General features: G+C 39.7%; 1 protein-coding gene across 2 annotated transcripts in view; it reads left to right on the top strand.

Moving 5' to 3' along the window:
* TBCD (tubulin folding cofactor D) overlaps positions 1-12,899 on the top strand; it is a 209,881-nt gene that overhangs the window by 20,772 nt on the left and 176,210 nt on the right. The gene's annotated exons all lie outside the window — the stretch shown is intronic.

The following is a 12,899-nucleotide window of genomic DNA, read 5'->3' as shown; positions in this document are numbered from 1 at the left end:
TTTCATCAGGATTACTGTTCCAGGGCAGGAATGGATTCATATCCTCTCCATTTCTTCTTTGATCCTGTTATTTCTCAGTCCTTTGGTTGGTGCCATTTAGACATAGGAAAACACTTAAGATACGGAGATGCCTTTAACTTCTGTGTGGTTTGACACTGATATTCTGATAGATGAAATTTACATGTAAAAATCTTTGAATGACTGAAAAGAGCATTGATGCAAAATGAGTGAAAAAACTACTATTTTTCTGTAATTGTAGGAAACATCTGTTTGAGAACTCTGTAGCATTAACTCAATAGGCCAGCAAGTTTGCTTTTAAACCTGCCCCTATGTAACCAGCAAATGTTTTGTTAGCCCTGCAGGGTGTTAGCACATCAGGCTCTTGCGTGACAGCAGCGTGTCCTCATCTTGGAATAGCCTGGGGCATAGAAACTTACTAAGCTGTGTTTAATTTCTTTTATAAGAGGTACGGTATACAAATACGAGTTATGAATTTAAATAAACTTCCTGGCTAGAATTCTTTATCAGAATGGGCTACCTTAACTACTGTTTTTATGTGTGTCTTAAGAAAAGGGCATTTCCCTGAACACTCCCTATCTTTTTCAGTATTGTCTGGAAAAACCTCTGTGTTGTGGTAGATTAAGCCCCAGGTGAGAGATATCCAGATTATTAATGTTTTAAGTCTTGGGGCACAAAAGCAGAAGTGTAGGTCACTGTGGCCCCTGTACTTATTTTTTGACATGAATCAAGTTTTTAACCTGTTCGAGTAGGCACAATTTTAAAATCTGTTAACCCAAGGTTTTGTGGCCACTTTTCTATTGTGTTATCTGTCTCGTCTATTAAAAGGTTTTGAGTCTTCTAAGCTGCCTTCTCTGCCCCACCCCACCACTAGAAGCCTAGACAATCCCCCCTCCCTTTAATTTCAGGCTGCTTTCAAAGTTTAATTGCAGTTTGTACTTTAATCCTATTTATGGTTTTTCATTTAGGGCTTAATTTTAGTTCACTCAAAACTGCTAATGCATATTTTAATAAGGGATCGAGGGAGATGCCTTATACTGAGTCAGATAATCATTTCAGTTGACTCAGTACTGTCTATCAGCAGCTGTCCATGGTTTCAGACAGTCTTTCCCAGCCTTATCTTGAGATGCTTATGGCTGAATATGGAGTTTTCATACATATGAAAAGCATATGTACAACCACTGGATATTTTAAGTGGGGCATCTCAGAGACTTCAGTTTATTTGGAAGGGCATCCAACTAGATCATTGTTTTGCCTCCAAATAACTGGGTGATTCTTTGGATCATATGCTGACCTATAAGAAACACTGCCAGAATACAAAGCAAAAGGTCTCCACAAGGAACAATGTTGTTCAGATTATGTCAGGAATCAATTGGAGTGCACAACCACAAACAGTAAGTGTTACAGCCTTGACCCTATGCTGCTCTGCAGGCAAATACACCAGCCTTGTGTGGTATAGTTCAGCCCATGCAAAACAGGTAGACATAGCATTCCAGGAAATATGTAGAATGATTACTGGAGCCAACCCCTATTGATAAAAGCAGTTACCTAGCAGGCATTGCATCCAGTGACATAGACTGAGAGGTAGCAGCTGACCATGAAAGACTCAAAGCATGTACATCAAACGTGCATCTACTCTTTGGCTACCATCCCATCCCTTCCTTGATTCAAATAAAGGAAATGTGTTTTCAGAATGTTCATGAATCTCAAGGGAATGGCAGTGAATATCAGGACTATAATGTGGAAAGAAAGAACTCAATGTAGGCATCCTTCAGTCTTGAGAAAGAACTACCCACCTTCTAAAATGAATGGAACCCCAGAAATGTCACATGGAGAATTGGTTTATATGGAAGTCATTTAACAGGCTACAGACTAGAGGTGGCAGAACCTAGGTGAACTTAAAAAAAAATCAGGTTTTCACATTGACATAGTCCTTTCCAGGTGCAGAGAAGAACTGGAAACTTTACACTTATGCCAGTGTACTCTGTGCCCCTCACCATGTACCATGGAAGATGTTAGCTGCCCCCAATGTCTGCTATTGGGCAAAAAATATTAGATATATTTGTTTACATTAATGCTTCTGACATGAACAAAGAATGAAAGTGTCGAACTGTTCATCCAAAATGTGGAACTTTGTGTGAGTAAATAATTTAAAAATGATGATGGAACCAGTGGTTTGGATCTCAAGAGAAGAACTTCAGAGCCTTTGTAGAATTTCAGCGGCCCACCCGAAAGAGTGGGGTGATGGAAGATATTGGTCAGAAGAGGGCAGTGGCATGTTGTTCAAACTGAATTATGTTTAAAGAAGATGTCCCTGCTTGCTTTTGCACAATTTCACCACCTCTTACCTAGCAACAGCCCATTCCACACTATTAATGATCATCTGATGACTATCCAGAGAGGAGAGTTATATAGCATAGGGTTTCAGAAGGGAGGAACGGAATGGAAAGCTCTTTCTGTAAGTTTCCTTTTGTTCATAGCTCTTGGAATAAAATCTTATATTGTATATTGGGGAATTTTATCTGTCACCCCACCCACCTTGCCCAGTTTCACACCTTTACATGGATTACTACACACTTTTGAATTAAATATCAAGAATAAGATTGTCAAAAAGATGAAAATGAAAACTTGAGAGTCTAAATGACTTAGTGGTTGTGTGCATCCTGTAGGCTATATGTTTCTTTTCCTAAACTGTATGTAGATTTATTCCTTTTCCAACATATGCAGCATACCCACTTGAGAGCTGTTTGTCATTTGTTGTGCTTTTGGTAAAATATGATCCTGGGGACAGCAAATTGTTTGAACTCTGAGTGGAGCTAAAGAGCAATTTTCTGTGCTCTTTCCAATTTTCCCTTAAGGTTGGGCATATCCCATTGCTCATAGTTTACTGGAGCCAGAGGGTAACTTCAAATTATTGCATGTTTGGCTGCAAGATGTACGGACTGCCAAACAGTCATGCCACCCTTAATAGTGATGATTTATATAGCTTGGGGAATATGTCCCAGAGGTAACGCTGATTCTTACATCTTACAAAGGTGAAGCTGAAGTGGGTTATGCAGACAATTAGGAGGTGTGTCAGGTTCTTCCCTGATTACTAAGAAACTAGTTTTTGTTTGTACTTTGCACCATGTTATTTCAAAAGCAACAAAACCAGATCTGACACTTCTATTGCTAGGATACACCAATGGTTTTCTCTAATTTGTAGGTGGTGCAATTATTTAAAGGAGAGGCATTCCTTTCAACAGGTTGGTTAGTTTAGCACATACTATGTGTCCCGATTAATATCAAAGGAACGTGGAGTAACTTAGGAATGCCCAAGGCACACAATATACACCTTCCCTCCTTCTGGCTTTATCTACTGTGGACTCTTAATTTCTTTTAATGAGGCAAAGCAAACATATTATTGAGCTCCTACTGGGTAGAATTTTGGACTTAAACCTGGGTTTAAATCCTTCCTTAGCCATAGAGGCTTCTGGGGGGAGAAATACATACCGTGAAAATCCTAGTAGGGTTGCCATAAATCAGATGCTACTTGATTAGGAAAATAATAGCAAACAATTAAAATGAGTTTCTCCTTTTTATGGGTCTTCTGTCTTACTTTAGTTATGAAAATAGTTATTGTTCTCATGTTTCTCTGTAACATTGCTATTCACATTTGGTTTTCAATCCCATTGCATTATTTTGATTGCGGTGATTTTGCCTTTTTAATTAGGCAAATAAAATTTGCACAATATTATTTAACGTAATTGGGGACATTGATTGTAGCTTACCATTTAGAAATCCAATTGAACATATTTAAAAACTATAACCAGTATGAAATTAAATACCTTTGTAGGATTAAGTCTTGTTCAACCAGATAGGATGTAGTTTGAGTAAAATGGCAAAATGTTGTATAACAAGCACATAACATGATTTCTGTATATTATATATATGTTTCCAATTCCTCCTTTGAGTATGAATAAGGAGCCTATCTATGCCTTACGGTTGTTATGCACCTAAATACTTTTTAAACAATGGGGGCTTCAGATTAAAAATGAATAGTAGAATTACTAATGCCCTATCTTGTTGTTATTTTCAGAAGTAACCAAATTATGTGTATAAGTCATTTATTGTCTTTATTGGATTTGCCTTCTCTGGAACCTTGTGAAAGGTCACCACTGCTTTCATTTTACTGGTGGTAAGGTGAGGCACAGTGAACGATTTGGCCAATAAATTTGTGGTTGAAGTGAAATGTATGCTCAGGCTTAGCAGATCCAAATCCTGAAATCTATATTCTCTGAATTACATTGAGCTTATTTGTTTGTTTATAACACAAATGCTGCTAGATAAACAGAACGGGGTGTGCAGTTAGCTTGTTGCTCTTTGTGTGCAATTTATACTTCAGCAAGCAGTGTTGTCAAACTAAAATAAGTTGAAAGGTCAGTTCACCTACCTAGCCAAGGTTTTGTAAGCCGCTCCGAGTAGACGCTGTCTAGGGGGGCGGGGTATAAATCGAATGAATGAATGAATAAATAAATAGCCAATATTCATAAAGTCGTTTGTTTTCATAGAAAAAAAATTAGATTGCCCCAGTGTTAATAACCCTTTATTTCTTTACATAAACTTCTGTAGTCAACTTTTCTGCAAAAAGCTCAAGATACAAACATATAATTGAAAGCCAATGAAAAAATGCTGAACAAAAAGTAATTGAGAGTGATATGATTAATTCAATAAGAAGATAAAACACATGTGACACCAATTTATTTTCCCTCTCCAGAGTAGTGACAACAATAAAAATACAGACCTGCCTGTATAGTATGAAATTAAAAAGTTCCCTAAAAACCCATTCTCCTTTATTTTTTTAAGGAAGGTTGTCACAATGTGGTGAAAGGCCATGAAATAAGGAGCAAGTTGTGCTCCTTATGTACTGGGTTCTGAAGGCAAAGAGTAGCCATCAAGAAGGCTTGCTTCTATATCCTTTCTAGGGGCATGTCAGATGGTATGAGAGCCTACATGATGGCCTCAGCTGAATGTTTCAGTAAACAGGTAAGCTTATGTTAGAGAAGGCCTGATACTAAAACCTGATGATGGTTGAATAATTTGTATGGTTTATGGAGTAATGTAGACCAATTTACAGGCTCTTAGACAGCTTGGCTTGTAGTCTTGAAGCCAGGATACACATTGCCTTCTTGAAAGAAGGAACATGAAATACTTCCCAACACTCTGTAAGGTCCTTCATGCTGTTGGTTTACACAGTCAAGCCCTTTGCTTACTCGAAAGAGTTTCTTGAATTAACACTATCTAGTTATTTCCTTTTTTCTCCCTTTCCCCCTCCTTTATTTTATATTTGTAATTGCTACAATACAGTAATCATAACTTTTCTATTGAACAATGACTTTTATAGCTTGTACCAAAAACAACAAAAAAAGTAACAGGCATCTTTTATTTTGTCAGTCCTGTCTGTTTAACTTCTCGGGGATTTTTGTGACAGGCTAAATCCCAATGTAGAAAATATGCCTGCCTCGCTCTGTGTGTGTCTCTGTCTCTCCCTCCCTCCCTCTCTCTGTCTTTTAACACAACAGTATTTATACCATAAGCATTTTTCCAAAGAGTCAAGAGAGATTCTGGAGGGCAACTCTTGAAAGGTAGTACTTCAAATTTCATATTACAGGTCTCTGCAGTATTCCTCATATAAACATTTCTTTCTGATGTCGGGAGTTTAACACCAGAATTTGTTAGAGAAGAATTAAGGCTTCTTGAGGATCTTACGCTGATCCCAATCCACACTGTTCTTCATGCATTGCAGTGCCCTGTTCATTAAAGCTGTGTTTAAGATTGTGAAGTGCAGTTCATTGGATTCCAAAACAAAGCAGGTGTATAGCCTCAGGGAGTTTTTGTTGCATATAAGCCATAGCTGAAATTATTGAAGTCTGTAAATAGCCACTGAATATGTGCAAACATTTCTAGGGTTGGGCTATGTTCCTTTAACTTTAACTCCTGGCCACATTTATCTAGAAGGCTTCCTTCCTACTGGAGTGATGAAATATAAAGTTGAAATAAAGTGCTGAGTTTGGTGTCTGGCTGAGTGTTTAAATGGGCTTAAAATAAATTTATTAATATTCTTTGCATAATTTTAGTCTTTTTTTTGGTCTTCAGCCATGGACACTATCTAGTTTTGTTCCTGAGTTAAATGAAAGAACTGGTTGTTCGGGCATCAACTTCACTTGAGTTCCTGTTTCTAGATCTGGGTGAAGAACCATTTTGTAGCGGGGGACTAGATCACTGCTGTAGCTCAATGTCGGCTGACTCAGTGGTTCTCAATTTTAGGTAACCCAGGTGTTTTTGGACTGCAACTCCCAGAAGCCTTCACCACCTGTTGTGCTGGCGAAGGTTTCTGGGAGTTGTAGTCCAAGAATACCTGGGTAACCCAAGGTTGAGAACCACAGGGCTGACTGATGCCAGGGGCCATAGAGCCTAAAAACAACTGGAAGACTTACTGACATATCAAGTGGATCTTTTACCTCAGTGCATAATGGAGGAACAGGGCTTTGTTCCTCCAGGGGGGAAAGGGAGAAAACCTGTCAGCCAGCTCTTCCAGGTACAGATGGCTGTGTTGCCTGCTTCAGCACTTTGCTTATTTGCTAAGTAATGAAGCCAGATCCCATCAGCTTCTGTGTCCAGGAGTTCCTGGAAGTTCTGACTAATAATAACATTGTTTCTCTGGAAATGAATTATGAGAGGAGTTTGCTACTCTGATCACCACTTGTAGATAATGAAGACTTCCTTTCTGGCTAAAGACACACAGATTCATTAGTGGGGGAATATTACAAAAATGTCTCTTATAACCCCATTGTCCTGAGACTGATACATGATAATGTGTTTGTAGATAAGCTTGCTAAGTAACTTACTAGTAGAGATGGGGGTATTCGTATTTGTATATGAATACCCCCCCACAGGTGGACATAACGAGGGTCCAGCCCCCTGGGGCCGGACCGTCCACTCATCTTCCGCTGTTGCCGCGGGCTCGGCACTCCCTAGCGCTCTGGAGCTTGTAGTCTGCGAGCCACTCTTAGACCTTGCAGGGAGGCTCGTCCTCCTGCCAGGAGTGGCTCGCAGACCGAAAGCTCCAGAGGAATAGGATGGGAATGTGGAGCCCGCGGCAACAGCAGAAGGTGAGTGGACAGTCTGGCCCCAGGAGGCTAGACCTTAGTTATGTCCACCTGTGGAGGGGGATTCATATTTGTATACGAATACAAATACTCCCATCTCTACTTACTAGCCCGAATCCCTTTGATGTTTGTATAAAGTTAGCATAACTTGCCACAACTAATTGCAGCTAACTGACCGGTTGCCAGGATGACTCTTGGCTGTATAATTTAGTAGGCATATTACTGTGAGCTGTCCAGGTATCTCATCAATTATCTGTGGCAGGTTGCACAAATCTTGTACAAATACAATAGAGTAGAATTGCACTGTGTTTTTTTCATACATGAGAGGAACTTTCTTTAATTATTCATCCAAGGAAGAAAGTTTTGGAGTAGGCATTCCCTTTTGATTGTGTTGTATCATAGATACTTGGTTGTGCATCCAGAAGGAGGTCAGTCAACATTTAGGAGAACAAGACAGCTTTCTCTGTGATGTTCTCATCTATGGTGCTGTTGACTATAAGCTACTTTACATATTATGTGCCTGGGAAGGGGTCACAGCAAGCACTCCTGGTGGGTCTACTGCCCCGCCCTTGAAAATGTTGCCGCCAATCCCATCCCTGCAGAGGCCTCGACATCTGGCAGTGTACCTGGCTCCCACCACACACAGAGGAGGTGCAAGCACCAATGGGAGCGGTGACAGTAAGAAGTGCTGAGGATCTATCCTTATTTCTGTGCAGCCAGCACTACAAGCCCTCTATGGAGGGAGTGGGGTGGCTTGGGGCTGTATTGTAGTCCCAATGCCCCATATTGACTGAGAATCCCCCAACCCCAGTGATGAAATTAGGAATTGGGAAGAGTTTGAATTGTTTGGTGGGCACGTGATGGGAACTTGCCTTTTGGGAGGTTTGGTGGAAGAATGTATAGCTCGTGTGCACCAGTATTTTGTACTCTATGTACCCTGCTGCTTTGGTGTCATAAAATCTAGTTAAAGCAGGTCAGATAGCCTGGACTTCAGGGAAGCCCTTGCAAATGATGGTTGGACTGTCATTGTCATCAGTGGTAGCCCTCTCAGTGCCTCTGAAATTAAGGAGATGTTTAGAAAATGGAAAGGATATTTTAAGCATAATGAGAAGGTGGTTATGGTAAGAGAGTTGATTAATTCCAGTTGGGGTTGAGCAATAAGGATGGAAGTCCATAAAATAAGTGAAGAGTCTTATGCAGAAACATGACATCCTAAACTGTTTCAAGTTCAGTGCTGTTCTTAAAAGGAAATAATTCAAGAAGAAGGCAGTCTAGCTGTCTTGCAGTCACGGATTGTATTTTTTGAATAATAAACATTTTTGTTGTTCTTTCTATACACCCAAGTATCACTTTAAAGAACTGAATTATCCCTCCTTTTTTCTTCAGAAACAGGTTGTGATGAATTTTCCTTAATGTACCTCTAACTTTTCTGTGATGTTTCATTAATGAATAGTGGTCCATGTAAAATTAAATAGGTCTATGTTAGAGAGAAAATTCTGGGAATTCACAAACATAAATATGCAGAATGGGCTATGTAATCAAAATCACATTGTAAAGGCATAGATGATATTAGAATTCAGTTATTCAAAAACAAATACAGAACCTGCTCTCATTTATGAATATGGGATGTTGCTTCTGTGCAATTCAAAACACCAAGATATGGTACCTTTCAGTACAGTACAGTACAGAAACCTTTATTGGCATGCTGCATAAATAAAACGATAAAACAATAAAATACCGGGGAAAGATTCATTACTGGGGGGAGGAGGAACCAGAACATCAAAGTTGGAGCCCCTCGTTTTGGGGGAACATGTTGCGGCGTCTCTGGATAATGGCCTGGACGTATCTGGCGGTTGATAGAGTGACTTCCTTGCTAAGGTCACCTAGAAGGTATTGTATTTTCCTCAGGTCTGCCCATCCGGAATGAAGGGGGAGAAAGACCATCTGATGTGACAGGCGGATATCCTTGTAGAGTGTACAATAAAATAGCATGTGCTGCAGGGATTCAGTCTTTCCCTGCCCACATGGGCAGATTCTCAATTCTGGTACCTTTCAATATCCTACCCTCATAGTCAACCAAGAATAAGGATGCAAAACTTTACATAGCAAAGGCCAGCCTGAATGTTGATGGCACCAGTGTCAACAGTCATCATAGTCTATAACAGTGATGGCAGACCTTTTTGAGCCTGAGTGCCCGAACTGCGCCAAAAAACAAAACAAAACCCAAAAAACAACTCAGCGGGGAATCCCAGGCCCAAAGGGGGGCCTCCACATGCCACTCCAGATCTGCCTCCAGTCATGCCCTACCCCGCCACTACCTATAGCTTGGCCAGCTCGCCAGCGCCAGCTGCTCCAGAATCTGGCCCGCTTCCTGTTGGGTTGCTAGCCCTGTGGCTTTAGCCACCTCAGGTTTGGCTGCTAGGGGTAGCCATCTGGTGACTTCCGACTCACATGCCCACAGAGAGGGCTCTGTGTGCCAGCTGTGGCACATGTGCCATAGGTTCGCCATTGCTGGTCTATAAGATCCCCTCTTGTGGTCATTACCATTTACAGAAAGATACCCGACAACGGAATATCCCAGAATCCAGCTTTTTTAAATCAGCTGATCACTTCTCCCAGTGATAAACCAAATGTCATGGATGTCTTTTTTCTAACAAATTCTGTAGGTAATTAATAGGGACACAATACAATCTGAATGCCTAAAAGAAATCTTTTGAAGTATGGGCATCTGAATTAACATCAAGTGCTGTGATGAAACTTCTGCTCATAGTGACTGAATGTCAGTGGCTCATTTGTGCAGTTGTACATATATGTGAACTGGCTTTGATCTGACTCCTGTGGTGGCTTAGACTTAAAATTTCTGTTCTTGGGCATAGTGGATGCATAGAACAAAAGCTTTCCTGCTTTCTTCTCCCCATTTGCACGAGAGACCTTTCTCCTCTCAGCTGGCCAAAGGTAGCAACAGAAGGTAATTTTGCTAGCTGCTGGTTGGTAGCTACTGCTACTGCTTTCATTGTTTAATGTGAAATGCTGTCTCTATGCCAGAGACAAGGTGATGATAAATCCCTGTATTAAGGAGGAGGCCAGGAGAACAGTTCACATTATTTGCTGTTCCATGAGTCTAACCATGGAACAGTAAAGGGTAGATGAGGAAGGCGTGAGGGTGCAAGTCTCTGTTGGATTAAAGAGCCTTATGTTAGCAGTGGGACAGCATTTGAGACAACCAAATATATTAAAGCATACTTTTAAAGAAATGAAGTAAATTGGCTTTAGTAAAGGTAAAGGGAAAGGTTCCCCTTGACATTTTAGTCAGTTGTGTTCAACTCTAGGGGGCGGTGCTCATCCCCATTTCCAAGCCGTGGAGCCAGTGTTTGTCCGAAAACAGTTTCCGTTGTCACGTGGCCAGCACAACTTAGATTCGAAACACTGTTTACCTTCCCACCAAGATGGTACCTATTTATCTACTCGCATTTACATGCTTTTGAACTGCTAGGTTGGCAGGAGCTGGGACAAGGGATGAGAGCTCACTCTGTTGCGTGGATTCGATCTTACGACTGCTGGTCTTCTGACCCTGCAGCACACAAAGGCTTCTGCGGTTTAGCCCGCAACACCACCACACTTTATCTTTATCTTAGATTAAATCAGTGCTCTTGTCGTTACGAATATCTTGGATACAGTTTTAAAAATGATTACCTTTTTGTAAAGAAAGAAGAAGATAAAAGCATCTGTATTTGTCTATATTTTATTCCCAGCAAGATTCAGTAGGATATGTAGAATCTTCAGCTACAACTGAAGCATTACTTGAGATCTAACTTCATTTTGCTTCATTTTTATAGATTTTATTTTTTCTCTAATTGGAGAGGGGGTTATTTTAAACTTTCATAGTTTTATCTCTGCTTCTGTTTTCAATCTACCATAGGACATTTGAGTCCGAGAGTAGCAGGGTCCAGATAGCACCTGGATTTTTTGAGACATATAGGATTAGCCTTTGTTTGTTTGTTCATCTCAGATTAACTTTAGGGAGAATAGAACCTGAAGCCACCATAGCATTTAGATTAGACTAATTTGAGTGTCTGCCACCTCCTCCCTTATTCTGTGTTAACTGAAAGCAAACTATACAGTTCCAGCATCCATCGGCTTTTTCCCCCTTCTCCCTCCACCTCGGTTTGTTTACCATCTAGTCTGATAAAAGTTTCTGATGAAACCAAATGCTTGCAAAATATTTTGTGGTATGTTAGCTGATGTAATAAATGTATAGCCCCAGTTTAAATTTTCAAATTATAGATTATGGCTAGTATCTATATTAAAAGGAAAAAATTAGAACAATTTAGCATTTTGCTACAGATAGAAATTATAGAGAAATTTAGAACTTGCCATCTGTTTCAGCTCTAGATATATTATTAATTCACATTAGTGTACTCTGGACTTCAGGAAAGCTCATTTGAGTACCTTGAGAAAATACTAAGTGCATTTTCATGGTTAGAAATGCTCAGGTAGAACATTTCAATATGCTTGGGAGTTTCTTAAAATGAAGGTACTGAATTGCAAAAAATTCTAATGAGCAAGAAAAATGGAAGACATAAAAAGAAATAAAGGTTTTTATGTATGTTTTCTGTTGTGCTCAGATATAAAAAGGAAATGCATAAGAAATGAAAGGAGGGGAACTGAGGATGAGTGCACACAAGTAGCTGAAGCTGCTAACAAAACAGATTTAAACAAATATTTGTATAGAATTCTGGATCTGACAAGGGGAAATTGATGCACAAGTAGATAATGAGATGCTTGTTTCAAGAGCAGTACATTTGGGAGAATATTGAGCCAAATGTATTCAGCAATGCAGTGTGGAGAATGAAAAGTTTGATGTAGTATTTCTGCACAGGATAAACAGAAGTCTGTTGTCAGAATTACACTGTTTGATAGGACATCACTTGGTGTGCTCTATTTCATTTTAGACACCACAGTTTAAGTACAATGTTGACAAAGAGATAATTAAAAAGAGATATGATAGCCATATTCCTAGGGCTGTCACATGGTGGAACCTGTTTGTTTTCTGTTCTAGGCTAGCACCCAAATTAACAGGTTGAAATTAAATGGGTTTTTGTCCAAATATTAGAACCATTCTTTTGATATGCATTATTTAGCAGCAAAACAGATTTTCTTGGAAGGTGATGAATTATTCTGCATTTAAGCTTTAGAAATCAAAGGCTACTTATCACCCATTAGGGATGCTACAGTAGTAGGTTTTCTGTTTCTGATATGGGGTTGGACTAGATTACCTTTGAAGTCTGTTCAAATTCTGTAATTGTGTATAGTATGTCTCAAGAAGAGAAAACTAATAGGATTAAGTATAAGTTACTTTTTAGCAACTGTTTGCATGTCAGGCTTCATGTGGAACACTAAAAAAAGACTGCCATCTATGGTTTTCATTTTTTTGATGAGGTCTTGAATCACAGGATCTATCAGGTTTTTCAGTTTTTTCTTTACAAATAACACAGTTCCCCCTGCCAGAATTCCAAGTTTTTAAAGCTGTTTCAGTATATACACCTGAGGCCTGACATGTTCTTTTCTTCAACCATTGCAAAGGGAGAGAGTGGGCGGTAGTTTTTTTAGGAATCATCATGTATAGGAGTGTAAAGAACAGAGAGACTACCAGTCTCACAATGCCTTTTAGTTCCCCTGGAGTTTAACAGTTATTTGTTACAACTACCATAAGCATATGAAAGTCTGCTTGGC

Source organism: Pogona vitticeps, chromosome 2, assembly GCF_051106095.1.
Source record: "Pogona vitticeps strain Pit_001003342236 chromosome 2, PviZW2.1, whole genome shotgun sequence".
NCBI lineage: Eukaryota > Metazoa > Chordata > Lepidosauria > Squamata > Agamidae > Pogona > Pogona vitticeps.
Note: the sequence above shows the minus strand (reverse complement) of the source record. Positions and strands in the feature narration are given on the sequence as shown.